This window comes from Apteryx mantelli, chromosome 3 (genome assembly GCF_036417845.1).
Source record: "Apteryx mantelli isolate bAptMan1 chromosome 3, bAptMan1.hap1, whole genome shotgun sequence".
NCBI classification, from domain to species: domain Eukaryota; kingdom Metazoa; phylum Chordata; class Aves; order Apterygiformes; family Apterygidae; genus Apteryx; species Apteryx mantelli.
The window spans coordinates 79,060,441-79,076,354 of record NC_089980.1 but is presented as its reverse complement, the minus strand read 5'-3'; the positions used below and the strand labels follow the sequence as shown (position 1 = coordinate 79,076,354).

Here is a 15,914-nt window from a genome sequence, read left to right as displayed (position 1 = left end):
ATACATGCCTCTGTGTATGTGGATGCATTTCTACATATATAAAACCAGCAACCTGGAACATACTGAATGGTATGATAGAGTCTCCATCTCTGTCATCATTAGTCCCTTTCTGGAAGCCTTAGCTAAACATATTATTTTTTTGGTCAGAAATAAATTATTGCACTCAGTGCAGGAATAACCTGATGAAAAGTAATGGTCTGTTCTCTTGCAGGAAGTCAGATTAGATGATCTAATGGTTCCTTTAAATCACTAAATCAGTAAGGTAGATCTCAGCACCATTACCAAGAATATTAGCAATAATTACTCAAGAAGCCAGTTCCAGGCAAAGTATTTAGTCAACACAATTGCTTATTTGGCAAGTATTGCGGTTGTGCCCTAAAATTATATTCTGGAAACACCATGATATGGGGGATCATGGCAACATGTTGAGAGACCCTTGGTTCCTCTGTGTACAATGTGGGATAACTCGGAGAACTGTCGTCCTTTTTTTTGGCTGTGGGTCATTTTTTACCATGACTTATGAAGTGGCTTTGGGAGGCAGTGCAGCTGGCTGAGAGACTACCAGCTACATGGTAGAAGGATGCATGCAAGCTATGAAAAGTATTTGCTTCACACTGATTTTATACGTACATATTGAAGCAATAAAAAGAAAGTTACATGTGAAAACCAGATCCCCAAAACACTTCAGAGAATGTAAACAGGTTTCCCATTTAGATGGCTGAGGATCAGAAACATATGAAGAAAGACAAAAAATATACATTGAAAGAGAGAGATCTGTAAGCTGTATCATCTTCAGTATGTTCACAAAAATCCCTGCTGGGCTCCTTCATGGCCAGCACCTTCACAGCTTGCAATATCAGCAGTATCCCTTAAGAATATAAAGCTTTGTTATACCCAGCTAAGTGCTGAAAATGTACCTTATTGTTTGATATTCATCTCTTATCTTGCATATTTCAGAAGCAAAATAATACAGTCTAGGCCGGGGGTTTAAACCTTTTTTGAATTGTTGACCCTTAATTTTTCATTTTTTTGGAGGATCTGCCCTGCCATTGTATTTAAGCCTACTGACTTGCTTTCCTTAGTTTCTTTTCACAGATCTTGTGAAGTCTATGAACTCAAGCCAAAACCATCACTGCTTGAGGCATCACAAGTCAGGGAGCCTTTCATACTTTGAGTGACTAGGGCTAGATGGCTTTTATCTTTGCAATATATAATGCCAGTACTGGCTCTTTCAGTAGAGGAAGGGGGCAGAGTCTGCCAGGTGGTGATGTCCCTTAGTGGGGGCATGGCACACAGAGATAACGGCCTCAAGAAGACTTAAAGATAAGTGCTAGGAAAATCCCAAGTAAAGAGAAGATCTTTCTTCATCACAGCAACACAATTGCAAATGCAGCAGTCGGCATCATCTAGAAATCCAAGCCAAGGTGCGCTCCAATACCTGTTAGTGTCTTCAAATATTGGATTAACGCCAACGCTGGAGGGGTCTGGTTTGATGGGAACACACGGTGTATGGTATTAGCATATGAAAGAAGAGTTTAGCAGGGTAGGAGATGAATGAGCGGCGAAAGCCTGGGGTTGCAGATGGATTCCAGAGGTAGACAGTAAAACACAGCATCCAGGAGATGGAGTGAAATCAGAGCCTGCTGATGGCATGCTGTTGTTTGCCTGGCTGCTTCCTGGAACAGAAATGTTACTGAGGAAACTAATCTAGCCATTAAAGGGAGAAAGGAGCAATTTGGGGTGTGATGAAATACAGATACTAGTAAAGCTGTCAAAGTTCACTCAAACTATTCCACCTTAACCCCACCATGCCTATTTCTATACTTTTACTCTGCAGAACACACAATTTCACTATCATTTTACATACTGCACACATCAGGGGTCCCCTCTCCTTTGAGGTCATTTTGTTTAGACAATTTAAATGTCAGCTGCCAATTGTAAGTGTTATTATTTATATGGCGCTGTCAAGAAGTGAGGGGGAAATGATGCAGACAGCTCACTTCTGTCTTGTTAGCTCTGAGGAGAAGTCAGCAGAGCCTTTCGGAGAGGACACGCTGTCAAAGCCCAACTGTCTTCCAAACTCCACCCTCCAGAAACAGCGCAAGAGAGCAAATGTTTTAAAGCTGGCCAAGATAGCACAAAAGTGCCATTTGCCGAAAAGCTCTGTTGAAGACTGCCTGTGATGTAAGAACCCGCACGGACCAGATGATGGACAGAGTTTGTGCTAGTAATTGCGTCCAGCTGCATTCGTTTGCTTTGGGGATTCTTTTTTTTTTTCCAGCCTTCTGTTCAAATGCTTCTTGCCCTAACATACATCTGAGGGATTTCTATCCTCTGGGGCTATGAGTGTCTGAGCTGCCACGTGAGTACGCAGAGCTGTTCTCCACCCCATTGCCTTGAGGGGAGCAGGGGAAGGCCCTTACACCCATTCACTGCCACCATTTCTTACCAAGCCGTACGGCTCACAGCTCTCAAATGCCTCCAACAACGGGAGCAGGTTTTGTGTTTGCAAACTCAGCAAAGGAATATTGGACATATTGCTGAGAACAGCAAGATTCAGGGCAGATTATGGTAGTTAGCCATGAATAGCCTGACCAGAAACTTTATAAGCACCAAAAGGAGCTCTCTTCAGAGAGGTTTGGCTCAAATCCCCAAAATGCTTAAGTGCCTAACTCCCAAGGAAATCAATAGCAGTCAAATGGCTAAATATCCTACTTATTCCATAGAAGAAGCAGAAAGAAATCACTTTACCTCTCCTATCAGTATTGCTGTATTAACAAGATGCAATTCTGCTAAATTCTCACTGCAAGGGACAAGATTAAAGGATGGAAAGGCAGATTCCAGATGAATGCTGTGAAAACAACTTCCTGATATTCAGAGGTGCTCTCCTGAGAACATCCCATCCCCAAGAGGGCTTTGGAATAAGCCCCTGGCATGCTGGGTTTCAGGCTGTTAAACTCACCTTCCAGGTTTTGGCTTCAACCAATTCAGAAAATCAGAAAACCCTCACATTTCCCTGAAGGCTTCTAGCAGAGACCCACTTACTATTGCTGCTACATAATAGTTCAAGAAAGCAAAAATGAGCAGGGCTTTATCAGCTCTGCCCACACAAATATTTACTGTTCTGGCTCCTCCTTAGCCAGACCCGTGTTGTTAAAGAAACGGGATTTCTTCCCCAGCAGGATGTGGGTGAAGCAGAATAGGAAGAGTGAGTCCCTCCCTCTCCTGGTTTACTGAACTGCAGGCAATGCTGAACCTGACTCCGTGATTTCAGAGCCTTGCCCCTCTTCGAGTGGCTACCAATTCTATTTTTATTTTATTGATGTGCTCAGCTGTTCTTTTTCCACTTGGCCTGCTCTGTGCTCAGATCTCAACTTCTGAGCTCTGCACACGAAATCCAAAGACAGAAAACAGTAAGACACAGAAACATTAAATGAAAAGTAGTTTCGCATGCCCTTAAATCTACTGTTACTGTGGGGCCAAGTCATTTAAGAGAACGCTGCAGCGTACTTAAACAGGGAGACAGAGGAGCTCACTTTCATTTCTATTTCTAATTCTGTCATAGGAGGTCCTGAGGAACAGAAACATGTGGAGAAAGACAAGAGCCCAGTGCCAGAACACATTTTGGACGAGGTTATCACAGCTTAAAAAATGTAATGCTCGTTTATCCACAGGGTTGATTTCCCTTTGACATACAGTTTGTTCTTGCTAACAGATGAAACCACAGCAGGTAGATTTGCCGTGAGATGTGTGTGTGAGGGAGAAGGAAATGTTGATTCTTTGGTTCCTCCAGATCTTCGAACTCGGGCTGACGATGCCAGCAAGCCTGAAGCCTTCCCCTGGGGCTGCAGAGAGGGCTCATGACAGTCCTCAGCTCCAGCTGAAATGGAGGTGAGCTGGTGCTGGGGCTTGAGAGAGCTGCTTTGAGTTTGCAAAGGGCACAGATTTTCCGAGCAATGCTAGACAAACCCACCAAACATTTCCTCATCTTCATGTTCTCACCCATAAATAGGAGGAGGAGTATTTGCCCATCTCATACACTGCTTCATTTTGGTTCAGCAATGTCTAGAAAGTGCTTTGGATGAAGGGTTCATGAAACTATCAGCTCTTATCCTTTCCCCTTATCATGCCTATTTTGGCTGCTTACCCCCAAAGAATTTTATGTGGAGATTCTTATTGCTTATTGCTCTATTTTAGTTATTCTCTGGAGGTTTTTGATTTTTTTCTCCAGCTCTAGTTTTTGCCTTATTGTCTCTTTTATTTGTCTTGTTCTGTTATCCTCTAGTCACTTGCTATGCCTTCTCTCAGGCTGTGGTTTAATGATGATTAATACCAGACCTGAGTGCTACCTGTCCTCACAAGACAAATGACATTGGACAATCACATTCCTGCCAAATTAACCCAAGCTCATACCAGCAGTTTATGGCAGTCTGCAGCTTTGACCCGAGCTGTGGGAGAACACACAATACCTGATGCGTCATAAAGTTAAAACAGCGGCATAAAGCCAGCAGATAAAAACTGAAACCATCAATGCGCTTTGAAGAAATGTGAGCTGGCAGAGATTATTTGTGTCTTTTCATGTGGCTGCAGAGGTTTCGGTCCAGTACTAGGACCCCTAACCTTTCCAGTCTTAAAGATCTCATATTATCAGACTGCAGCCTTGCCACATAACGCATGCATATTCCCCTCTCCTTGCCCCTCATCCCCTTGGGACTGTACACTGCTCCGTTTCCCTGTCTTCACTTGTGACTTAAAATCAACAGGGATGAGAATGGGGTGTGAAGTAAAGTAAAGCACCGCAGAGGGCCATGAAAAGACTTTCACTGGCAGTGTAACCCCTGAACTGTTATTTAGCCGTTGCTCCCTCAGCTGCTGGCAAGTCCAGCAGTTTGCAAGAAGAGATTGGCAGAAAAACAAAACAAACAGAAAAAAAAGCAGAAAAACAAACAGCAAAAAAAAAGCTTTTTGCATTGCAACCAAAAGCAACCACTGTAATAGTTTGGGGAGGAGTTTGGGGAGCAAAATCTTTGCCCGCCCAATTGCACTGCCCTCCTTACACTTGCTAGCTAGCTCCCCCGGTCCCTGCATGCGTTTGAGGGCTGTGGTTGCGCTCCAGGCTTGCATTCGGGCTGTGTGCAGTTGTCCCAGCAGCCAGGCTGTGCGGGCAGGCGGCCCAGAGCTCTTGGTGCAGCTCTAGGCAGCGGCGCATTGCTGGCCCCTGTGTGTGGCCTCTGTGTCCACCTAGAGGGCTGCATAAAGAAAGATCAAACCCTCAACTTCCCCCGTGTTGCCTCTTTCGAAACTCTGGCGTTCTGAAGCCTATTACTTCCGTGCATAAAAAGCATTTCATCTTCACCAATGGCAGGGTAACTCTGGGACTAATATTGTTAATCTAATATTGCAGAAGGAGAGTTCTCACACAGTGCCGTTCTATGAGTCCTGAAAACCTATTCATAATTAAAAGCAAAAGCAAAATAAAAAAAACACACAGCTCAGGCTTATTGTAAAGATGAATTTTTAGAATTAACAAAATGACAGAATTTAGGGGAAAGAACCATTAGCAAGAGAACAGTTTTCAGATAGTTTAGGTCTGTGGACAGTTTTGTAGGTTTATGTAAGAAGTGAAAATAATCCATTCAAGATGCATACTCAGCCCTTTCCCACAAATAGAATAAGGCATTCAACCATATTTTGACAACAGAAAACAATATGTGTGTTGCAAGCTCATCTGGCTGGGACTGAGTTAAATTTTAAGTTATTCCCATCTGTTTCAGATATCCTGACACTTTATCACAGTTAAAATACTTAAGAGCACGATTTCCATAATAATCCAAGAGAATAAGCCACCACAATACCTGGTTCTGTACACTCTCTCTTCCCATGTCCTGTGAAAGTCACTTATACAACCTTTACACAAAGATGCCAGAAGCCAACAAAAATGAGGGTTGCCCTGGCAGAAGAACTGTTGTGTGTTGATACATGTGTGCTTGCCCACGCAGCATCCTGAGATGACAAGAGTTTTTTATGTCCCTCTGGCTCTAATGGCACTGATGGCTTAAGTGCAGTAAACAAGTCTGAACAAAAGTCTCATCTAAATCCAGTGCAGGACCACGTTCAGCCTCTCTACAACAGGGAGCCTTTTGGCAACCATTTTCTGGCAGGGTTCAGCTGTGGAGGGAACAACAACATGGACAGGGCTGCCCTGGAGCAGTGACCCTTGATGCAAAATGCCTGGTGGACGTGAAAGCAAATGCTGCAAGGAGAAAGGGAAAATCAGCTCTCCATGGTAATGGTGGGTAAGATAAGAAGGAAGGGTTTTAAATTAAGTGCAATGTCAGAAGTCCTGTTTAGCTTCTGGAAAATTCTCTCCAGTGGTAGGGATAGCAAGGCAATGGAAGGGAGCTTTCTGAGGGAGTTCAAATCTGGCTGATCTTGCCTTGAGACATTTGACTCTTCCTGAAACAGCTTCCATCCTTATTTTTTATTATTTTATGAGCTGTTCCAGAAAGAAACTGCCTTTTCCTGGGACAAAATTAGCCTGACCCAGAGCCAGGAAGGGCTAGTGAAGTTTTCTCTCAATTTCAGGCCTTGCACCATACAATTATAATATATTTATTTTTTTAACCCTCAGGTCATCTGGCACTTTCCCGGGATATTCCATGCATGCGCTAATGGTTTTAGTGTAATTTGTTCTGTGCAGAAGTGCATGCAATTTCCTGGGAATTCCTGCATAAGCAGGTAGTCCTGCCTCAGCCAATAAAAGAAAGGCCGTAAACAGTACAGCTAATGGCCATATAGACAAGATACAGCCATATCACCAATATAGCAAATAAAAGGATGAGAAACAACAATGGCAGCCCTGAAGCATGCTCTGACAAAGCCATAAGCTTATAAACTCATATGCAGCCTTTGGTGAAGAGGAGCTAAGCTAGCCCAATGTTTTCCAACTTTCTTTGCTTTGCAGAGCACCAGGCGGTTCCCAGAGCAGAAGCAGACCTTTCTTCATGCTTTTTTTGGCTTGCTTTTTCTTCAATGAACCCTTTAAGAATCAGCCCATGCACACAGTTGGCCATAAGTTCTGCTATGGGAGACAGCTTGTTCATACTAAATTTATGAGCTATTTGGACATGCCAGGATGCAGAAGGGGAAAAAATGCACTGGTAGAATAGTGGAAGCCTGGCAATTTCCTTAGCAATCCACTACCCTACCAAAAATAATCAATCAATGCAATGATAGTAACAAATAACAAGTTTGCTGTTGCAGACTGCGAAACAGGAAAATATAAAGTGGATTCATATTGTGCACAGCATAGGAAAAAACAACGGGGTGGCCCTGAAATGCAGAAGTGGAACCAATGAAACAGAAAACTCCATTTGACCTGATTTTTGAAAGGTTGCTGCATCCAGAAATGTTCCTGACACAAGCTGGAATTGCAAGTGTCAGCATCTCTCATAAACAAGGCCCTAACAAGTGTATATGCCAATGCAGCATTAGAATATGGACTGTGACAAGAGACAGTCTGTTTGCACTCTGATTTATTTACAGTCTGTTTCAGTCAGTAGAATTCTATTTTTAATGAAGTACAATAAGCCAGATTGTTTCCCGACAATGCTTTAATCATTAAGGAAAGACCTTTAAAACCAGATGAAGATCTCAGGAGGCTTCTTTTAAGACATTATAACTCTGATAATTATGAAGTAATCAAAGCTGTTTTCACATTGGTAAGAGGGGGGATTGTTAAGAGCCAAATATTCAGAGATTACCTGAAAGAGAAGAATTTTTATTCTTAGTGCCAGGTAGCCATACTATTTTTTCTTGTTCTGTGGAATTCAGCTAATGCATGCTCTGTTTTTATGTTAAGTAATTCTTATTACATCTTATTACATCTTCATGGAACAACCACCTTTTCTTCCACCTGGATTTCCAAAAGAGCTTGCTGCTCAGCCACATCTGACTTTTACAAAACTTCATTGCTTTTCTGCTCTCTTGAACGGAGTTACTGCTATAGGCAAATGTCTCCCCACTTAGCATTGCAGGCAGGCCTCTCACCACCCTTCTCGTATGTTTGCAGGGCTAATGCGCAGCAATTATCTTGGTGTACACTGACTTATACACCTCTTAGAACATGACATTAAAATGTGGCTCTCTACTATAGCATGCAGTAAACAAGATATTTAAAATGCTGGAGAGTACTTGTCTGCTATATTTGCTAATGCTTTTTTAAAGCTTTCAACACACTTTAGTGCAGAGAAATTTCTTTGCAGGAGAGCTCCAGTCACTAGATGGGTGCCTACGGGTGATTTATGCTGTGTGGTGTAAGTCTGTGCCATCTGCTGAATTCGCTCATTCTGGGCATCATAAACAGCCTGTGTTCTGGGGTGCTAAAATACAGTCATCAGTTTTGTTAGGCCCTGGCACAGCTGGGAGAAATGGTTTTGAATAAAGTCTGTGGTACCAGATGGGGAAGCTTTCTCCTGCTTTGCAGTCAGACACATTTTCCATCTATTCTTGGTGCACATCTCGGGGTAGACATATCCCGGCTGATGGGATAGGGGCATGGGGAGGACGGGCTGTGCCATGCATGATGTGGGAGCGTGCATGGCACTGCGTGGTGCTGACAGCAACGTTCCTGCAGCCCCCCAGGTTAACCTGCGTATCACAGCATTGCTGCGCTCGTCTCCCCTCAGCCCTCTCCCCAAGAAGGGGACCTTTCAGAGATGGTGTCTGAAAGAATGAGCCTGAGCTCCACAGACAGTATCATAAGTGTGCCTTTTTCTTTTTCTGTGGCCTTTCCTTCCCTACTCCGGTAATGGGATAAGTTATGAACTGAATAGCTGCAGTTCAAACACTCTGAGCTGAAGAGCATGTTAAAGATTAAAAACAATGTCAAAATACCAGTTTGGGACTTTGTAAAACTCACAAAAGCAAGACATTTGATGACAGACTGCCCTCCCGTCTCAGTTGCGCTGTCCTGCTTTGTCCTTACAGCACTGCGTATATAAAATTAGAGTCTCTTTAAGAATTTGGCAGTATCAGAGGACGTGGAGAGCTGGCTGCTTTTTACACTGAATTCCCTTCCTTTTGTTCAGCCTTTGAGATTCAAGGAGCCAAGTCCGCAGGAACTTTCTGGAAACCAGCCCCTTCCCATGAGGCTGGTACCTGGCGGCGGGCCGGGTTATTTATAGGTGGGAGCTTGGGTGCCCTTGAGGAAGAGGCAGGAAGCTTTCCTCCCCCTGCAAGGACTGGGTTTTGTTCTGCCCCGTCCTCCAGCTCGCGGGCATACAGCCCATCCTCCCCTTTGCCTGCAGCGCGAAGGTGGGGGACTGGCAGCTGAGGCTGGCGCCAAGAGGCAAGCAGCATGAGGCTGACAAGGCAGAAAGAAAATCAGGAGATTTGCAAGCCTCCCATAGCCGGTGGCAGAGGAGAGAAGGTCAGTGTGTGAGAGGGGAGGCTGCTTCAGCTGAGGCAGAAAAAGTTTTACCGAATGCCACAGCCTGGAAAAAAAGGACGCACTCTTAGCACACTTTTTCATGAAAAACACACCCGTTATTGTCGGAAAAGTCTGCATGTTGTGAAACGTTCGACTGGGTGGGCAGAAAGCAGCGTGATGGTGCCCAGCACCTCTGTGCCAAGCACAGGGGACAAAAGCAGTCAGCTGCTGCAGGGTTTGCTCAGAAAGTGAGTGACTGCAATATGCTTGTCTGGATCCCGGATTCCCGGGGCATTCTCATACCTGAATCACTCCGGTGTCTCTTTTCATATGTCCTGCCGCATCACCCTCTCGGTGTCTCCAGCCAGGCTGCTGAAGCAATCACCTGTTGCTTTTCAGGGCACTGGGCCATCAGGCAGCCCTGCTTTTCCCCTTGGACAAGGTGCGCTCAAGGCAGTGTTACCAGGATTCAGGCACTGGCCTGACCTGCCAATCATTTCTGATCAAAACTGTGACAAGGCATCATTGCTTTTCTTCCTACAGTAACACATTGTATTGCAGCTTTTCATATCTCACTGCTTTAGCTTTTGGTGCTTTTTTTTCCACTATATACAGCAGCATAATCAGCCCATGACCAGTTATACACTTCACAGTTGTTGATATTCTGCAAGGTGAAATCATGTGAAATCATGGCAAGGGATGTCAAGGACAACAGGAAGGGCTTCTTCAAATACCTCAGTAGCAAAAGGAAGACTAGGGAGAATGTGGGTCCGCTGCTGAATGGGGTGGGTGCCCTGATGACGAAGGATACAGAGAAGGCAGAGTTACTGAATGCCTTCTTTGCTTCAGTCTTTACTGCTAAGGCCACCCCGCAGGAATCCCAGACCCTGGAGGCAAGACTGAAAGAAATGTTGTCTACCTTGACTTCAGCAAGGCTTTTGACACTGTCTCCCATAGCATCCTCATAGACAAGCTCAGGAAGTGTGGGTTAGATGAGTGGACAGTGAGGTGGACTGAGAACTGGCTGAATGGCAGAGCTCAGAGGGCTGTGATCAGCGGCACAGAGTCTAGTTGGAGGCCTGTAGCTAGCGGTGTCCCCCGGGGGTCAGTACTGGGTCCAGTCTTGTTCAACTTCTTCATCAATGACCTGGATGAAGGGACAGAGTGCACCCTCAGCAAGTTTGCTGACGATCCAAGACTGGGAGGAGTGGCTGATGCACCAGAGGGCTGTGCTGCCATTCAGAGAGACCTGGACAGGCTGGAGAGGTGGGCGGAGAGGAACCTCCTGAAGTTCAACAAAGGCAAGTGCAGGGTCCTGCACCTGGGGAGGAATAACCCCATGCACCAGTACAGGTTGGGGGTTGACCTGCTCTGCTGAGAAGGACCTGGGAGTGCTGGTGGACACCAAGTTAAGCATGAGGCAGCAATGTGCCCTTGTGGCCAAGAAGGCCAATGGTATGCTGGGGTGCATCAGGAAGAGTGTTGCCAGCAGGTCAAGGGGAGGTGATTCTCCCCCTCTACTCAGCCCTGGGGAGGCCACATCTGGAGTACTGCATCCAGTTCTGGGCTCCCCAGTACAAGAGGGATGTGGCACTACTGGAGCAAGTCCAGCGAAGGGCTACGCAGATGATTAGGGGACTGGAGCATCTCTCTTATGAGGAAAGGCTGAGAGAGCTGGGCCTGTTTATCCTGGAGAAGAGAAGACTGAGAGTGGATCTTATCAGTGTATTCAAATATCTAAACGGGGGGTGTCAAGAGGATGAGGCCAGACTCTTTTTGGTGGTGCCCAGTGACAGGACACGAGGCAACGGGCACAAACTGAAACACAGACAGTTCCATCTGAACATGAGGAGAAACTTCTTCACTGTGAGGGTGACAGCACTGGAACAGTTTGCCCAGAGAGGCTGTGAAGTCTCCATCCTTGGAGATATTTGAAAGCCATCTGGACACAGTGCTGTGCAACATGTTGTAGGTGACCCTGCTTGAGCAGGGGGGTTGGACTAGATGATCTCCAGAGGTCCCTTCCAACCTCAGCCATTCTGTGATTCTGTGATTCTGTGATTCTGTGATTCACAGTAACTTCAGCAAGAGAGCAAGAGTTATTCCAATCTCAGGCAGCTGGCCCAAAATGACCTCAGCATTAGACACTGGCTCAGGTCTTACTCTCATAGTCCTCTGCAATGTGCAATCCTGCTTCAAGTTGGTGAATCAAGTCAATGATGTGGTCATCCGGAGATTGGGACCTGCTCACTGATCCAGCTGAAAACTGAATGACCCTAGAAGGGCTCTTACAGGCAGATAGCAGACTTGCACCTCAGCTGGATGCTTGCTAATGCCTTCATGGATGAGGTGGGAGAAGGAAGGATGGCTAAGGGTTGGAGGAGTAGGGCCCCGTTCACAGCAGGGCTATAGCAGACTGACTAAAACGGATGATGAAGCCAGCACCTCTGCTCCCCATCTGCTACCAAAAAGAGTATGGCCCAGGCATACACCCTGTGGTCTATCAGGCAGCAGGCAGTGCCACAAACACAGGTGAGTTAATTCCTTTACTACACTATGGTCCTTCCCCTCCCCCCCGCCCCAGTGGCCATTAATAAACAAAAATACTAGAATGATACTTTAAAAACAGTTCTTCTATATGAGCATATGGTTATAATTACTGTTGTTACAGTCACCTATTATTTTTCTTTCCTTACATCTCCTTTGTGTTACAGGAAATATGCCAGTTCTCAAGCATCTTGCTTCATTATTATTGGAAGAAAATTTCCAAAAAGCAGAGTTTTTTTAACACAGGCTCCTGAGCCCATCCTGAGAGTCACTCTTAAAAACTGGGGTGGAACAAGACAGAATGAATTGTAGTTTCTAAAAGTCATGCGCACTTTCTTGCTTCTTCATTTTCATTCTTTCTCTCCCTCATATATTACCTCTTGCATGTTTTCTTCCCCTCTTTCTTCTCTTGTTTCCTCTTACCTTAAGTCCAGTCTCCCTTCTTGATGTCTCCCTCATGATGTTTCCTCTGGCTCCATTTCTCCTCTGTCCCCAGCATCCCCACCAGTTCTCCTGCCATCCCCAATGCTGCCAGCTCAGCAGGTTTACATGTGTCCCTCTGCTGCCCTCTGACAGCTCCTGCCATTTCCCACCTTCTGATTTCCCTCCTAGGAGTTTAAAATCACTCCGTCTCCTTATTTAAATCTTCTGTCCTCCTTTCCACTATTTTCTGTATTATCGTATTTTCTCCTTCCTAGCCCCCTTGTCCTCACTCCATCATCCCAGCTCTCCGCAATTCTGCCTGGCCTCGCTCTGGCAGCCCTCTCTATCCTGATCTTTCTCTCTGGGCTCTCCTTTCAGGGCTCTCCCTTGCCTGCACCCCCGAGACCTCTCCCGCATTGGTCGCTGCAGGCTGGCATCCCCATGCCGTGCTGCTCCTGCAGCCCCTGAGATCCCCTCGCTGGGGATGCACTGTCAGAGCCGGTGGGCGCAGGGCAGTGCCCGCTCCGACCTTCCTGCCAGGCACTTGCTTACAATGAAAACAATCCAGCAAGATTTGGGGAAGCTGCCTCTTCCAAAAACACATTGGATTTCAATATTGGATCAGGAGAAGCAGTCCCATGAAATCCCTGCAAACTTTTAAGTTTTCCGCCTGACAGCAGAGGGTACGGTGTCGCCTTCAGTCACTGACCCAACCCTGCTTTCCTGGCTAACACCAGCCATGCTGCTGCTGCTGGGAGTAACAGCATAGTCCTGCCTCCCACCAGAGATTTTGGGAGTGCAATACCAATACTCATTAGTGAATGATCAGAACGGGGTGCAGAAATACATATTTTTATTATTATTTTATAGGCAAAGATTTAGATCAGGCACAGGAAGGCTGAACTAATGTTTCCAGTGCTACTCATGTCTTTCACCTCACATCTTTTTGGTATAGGAAAGATAGTCTTGGAGGCTGGTGTGAGTCTTGATACCCAGCAAGGTGGGACAGCGGAAAGTCAATGGAGCTGTGAGAAAATCAAAATGCACTTTTTATGATCTTTTTTTGGTTTGGGGATCTGGATTTTTTTCTTTTTTGAAAGGATGAGTACTGACAAAACCTGAAAAATGCAAATGTTTGTATTTGGATAATTCCGTTTTCAAGAACAGACCCTTTCTCTGACAATACCTGCCTTGTCACAAAGCAAGGCTAGAAAGTCTCTCTCTCACCTTTGGTGAATTCACCCTGGCACATACCTGTTACATGTATACACGTGTGCACACACAGTCAGAGTACTTCTAGAAAATGCACTCAACACACTCTGTAACACTAGTTGCCAGTCCTTGCCGGGTCAGAACTGATCATTAATTCACAGATTTTTTAATGGGTAGAAACAAAAGAAAATTAAAGAAAATGGAAAAGATTAGAAAAATCAGGCTGCGTGCTTCTAAACTTTAGAAGTAAAGATATTTTTCCAGTAGATAAAACATAATGGAAACAAACAAAAAAAATTGTAGCATGCAGAAAAAAGAAGTAGACCGAACATGAACAAATGGGAGAGAAGCAAGCATGCGGTGTGTGTGAGGCAGAATACACAACGCTAACTCCGTCATTGACCAGTGTAGACACCAGATATTTCCAAGACTAAGCCACATGTAGACCATGAGTGTGTTGTATTCGAGTGAGATTACCACCATATATGAGAGAGGGCTGAATGCAGCTGTTCCCCTTCATACTATAAGGTGCTGATGCAGGGAGAGGCCCTCAGGAAATAAGCGTCTTGAAGATCTTCAAGAGCACACAAGTAGTGATGTTCTCCACAAATTTGAGGCCCTTTACAGAAGACTGGTCCTAAAATAACACTGTGTTCTGTTAAAAAGTGACAGTACAGCATGAGAGGCAAGACTGCAAACCCAGAGATGCGGTGTGCACTTCTCCTGACTCGACGAGACTCAACCCTCAGCTGTCACTAGCTGGCAAAACCTCATGGAAGCAAAGAGAGCAACCAGCGAAGGCTGCATGGCATGTTGCAGTGCTGAGGTTTGCCAAGTTGTAAGCTCAGGATGAGGATATTAGCTAAAGACCATGTGTGTTGGCAGCAGAAACCAAAGAGGAGGCATCATGGACCTTCCTGAAAAGCAACAGAAACTGGGCTTCCCCGGAGCAGAGCTCACTGGTGTGGCTGACTCGAGGGGATGCTGGATATGGGAAATGCCTGTTTCTTCCAACAGCACTCAGGAAATCAAGGCTTTGTGTTTTGTAAGTTAAATAAGATCACACCAAGAACACATGTAATTCATGTGATCGATTATACCGCACAATGGAAATGATCCTGAATATCGATCATCTGCTCCAGCTGGACAAGACATCTTTTATTTCAACACCTCATGTCTGCTAGGAACCAGGAGAAAGAAAGCCAAGAAAGTAAATCCACCACATTGTATATTGCCATTGTTTCACTCAAAACTAACTGCAAAACACTAGTAATATCAAAGGCTAGACTTTTAATCTGCCTTTCACTATTTTTTGCATTTCACAAAACAAGTCAGGAAATGCACTGTTTCAGACCAAAGGGTTGTTTTGTTATCTTTGGAGACTGTTGTTTCAGAGTAGTAGCTTAAGCTGATTTAACTGCTGACTGCCATGGTCACTGCTCTTACCCCCTCATTTCCACCACTTTCTGATGATCGTCAGACCCTGAAAAAGGCATTTCAGTGCACTGGCCTGATAGAGAAGCATACACTTGCTTTTGATGGGTTAATTTGCTAAAGATTTAACATGCTGAACTGCTCAGCATGGGGTTTGGCAGCCCCCAGAGCCATTGCAACAAGGGGTAGGAGCACAGCTGGGAAGGGGCGGGTAAAGAGGAAGAGGGAGACCTGCCAGGTCAGCCAGCAGTTGGGCTCTCAAGCAGTCTAAACTAATCTAAGTACCTAGGGGAATGAAATTCTTCATGGTTAATGCTTATTTCTATTTTAGTCTGAAAGGACAGTCCAGATAAACAAACAGTCTCCTTAAAACAAACCCTCAAACTCTCCTCCAAGTCTGACCTGCATGAATCAGACTGGGGTTTCATGTGCAGTTAAACAGATCTAATTCCACACTGTCATCTAAAGGGACGAGGCTGTCCCTGCTGCACATTCCCAAAGCCTCCCTTCCGCTGTCACTAGCAGAAGTGGAGATACATGGTAAACTGAGTCAGGGAATGTCTCAGACTGACCATTATTTTTAATTTTTCCTCTAGGTTAGTTTTCAGCTGGATCTCTCCCCTGATCCTGCCTGCCAGGCAGAGAGGCACAAGCATTAGCATTGAGAATGTGTGGCTGGAAGCGAAGTCCCTTTCGGCAGCAGCACGCACTGCAATCTGCATAAGCAGCACCACATGATGCCGATGGCATTGCACAGCAATACTAGTGCGAGGCATCTTGGGCCATATGTGCTCAAGTTGAGCATGTGTGTACGTGTGCATGACCATGTCCATGTGTAGATCCTTTCTCATAAAATAACAGAGCTTAT

The 15,914-nt window shown here is 45.2% G+C and overlaps 1 protein-coding gene across 1 annotated transcript in view; it reads right to left on the bottom strand.

The window, feature by feature from the left end:
* Positions 1 to 13,373: 13,373 nt before the first annotated feature.
* Positions 13,374 to 15,914, bottom strand: part of KIAA0408 (KIAA0408 ortholog) — a 42,375-nt gene continuing 39,834 nt past the window's right edge. The window contains exon 9 of the transcript XR_001294880.2: positions 13,374 to 13,425. The gene's annotated coding sequence lies outside the window, so the exon portion shown is untranslated. The remainder of the gene's footprint in view (positions 13,426 to 15,914) is intronic.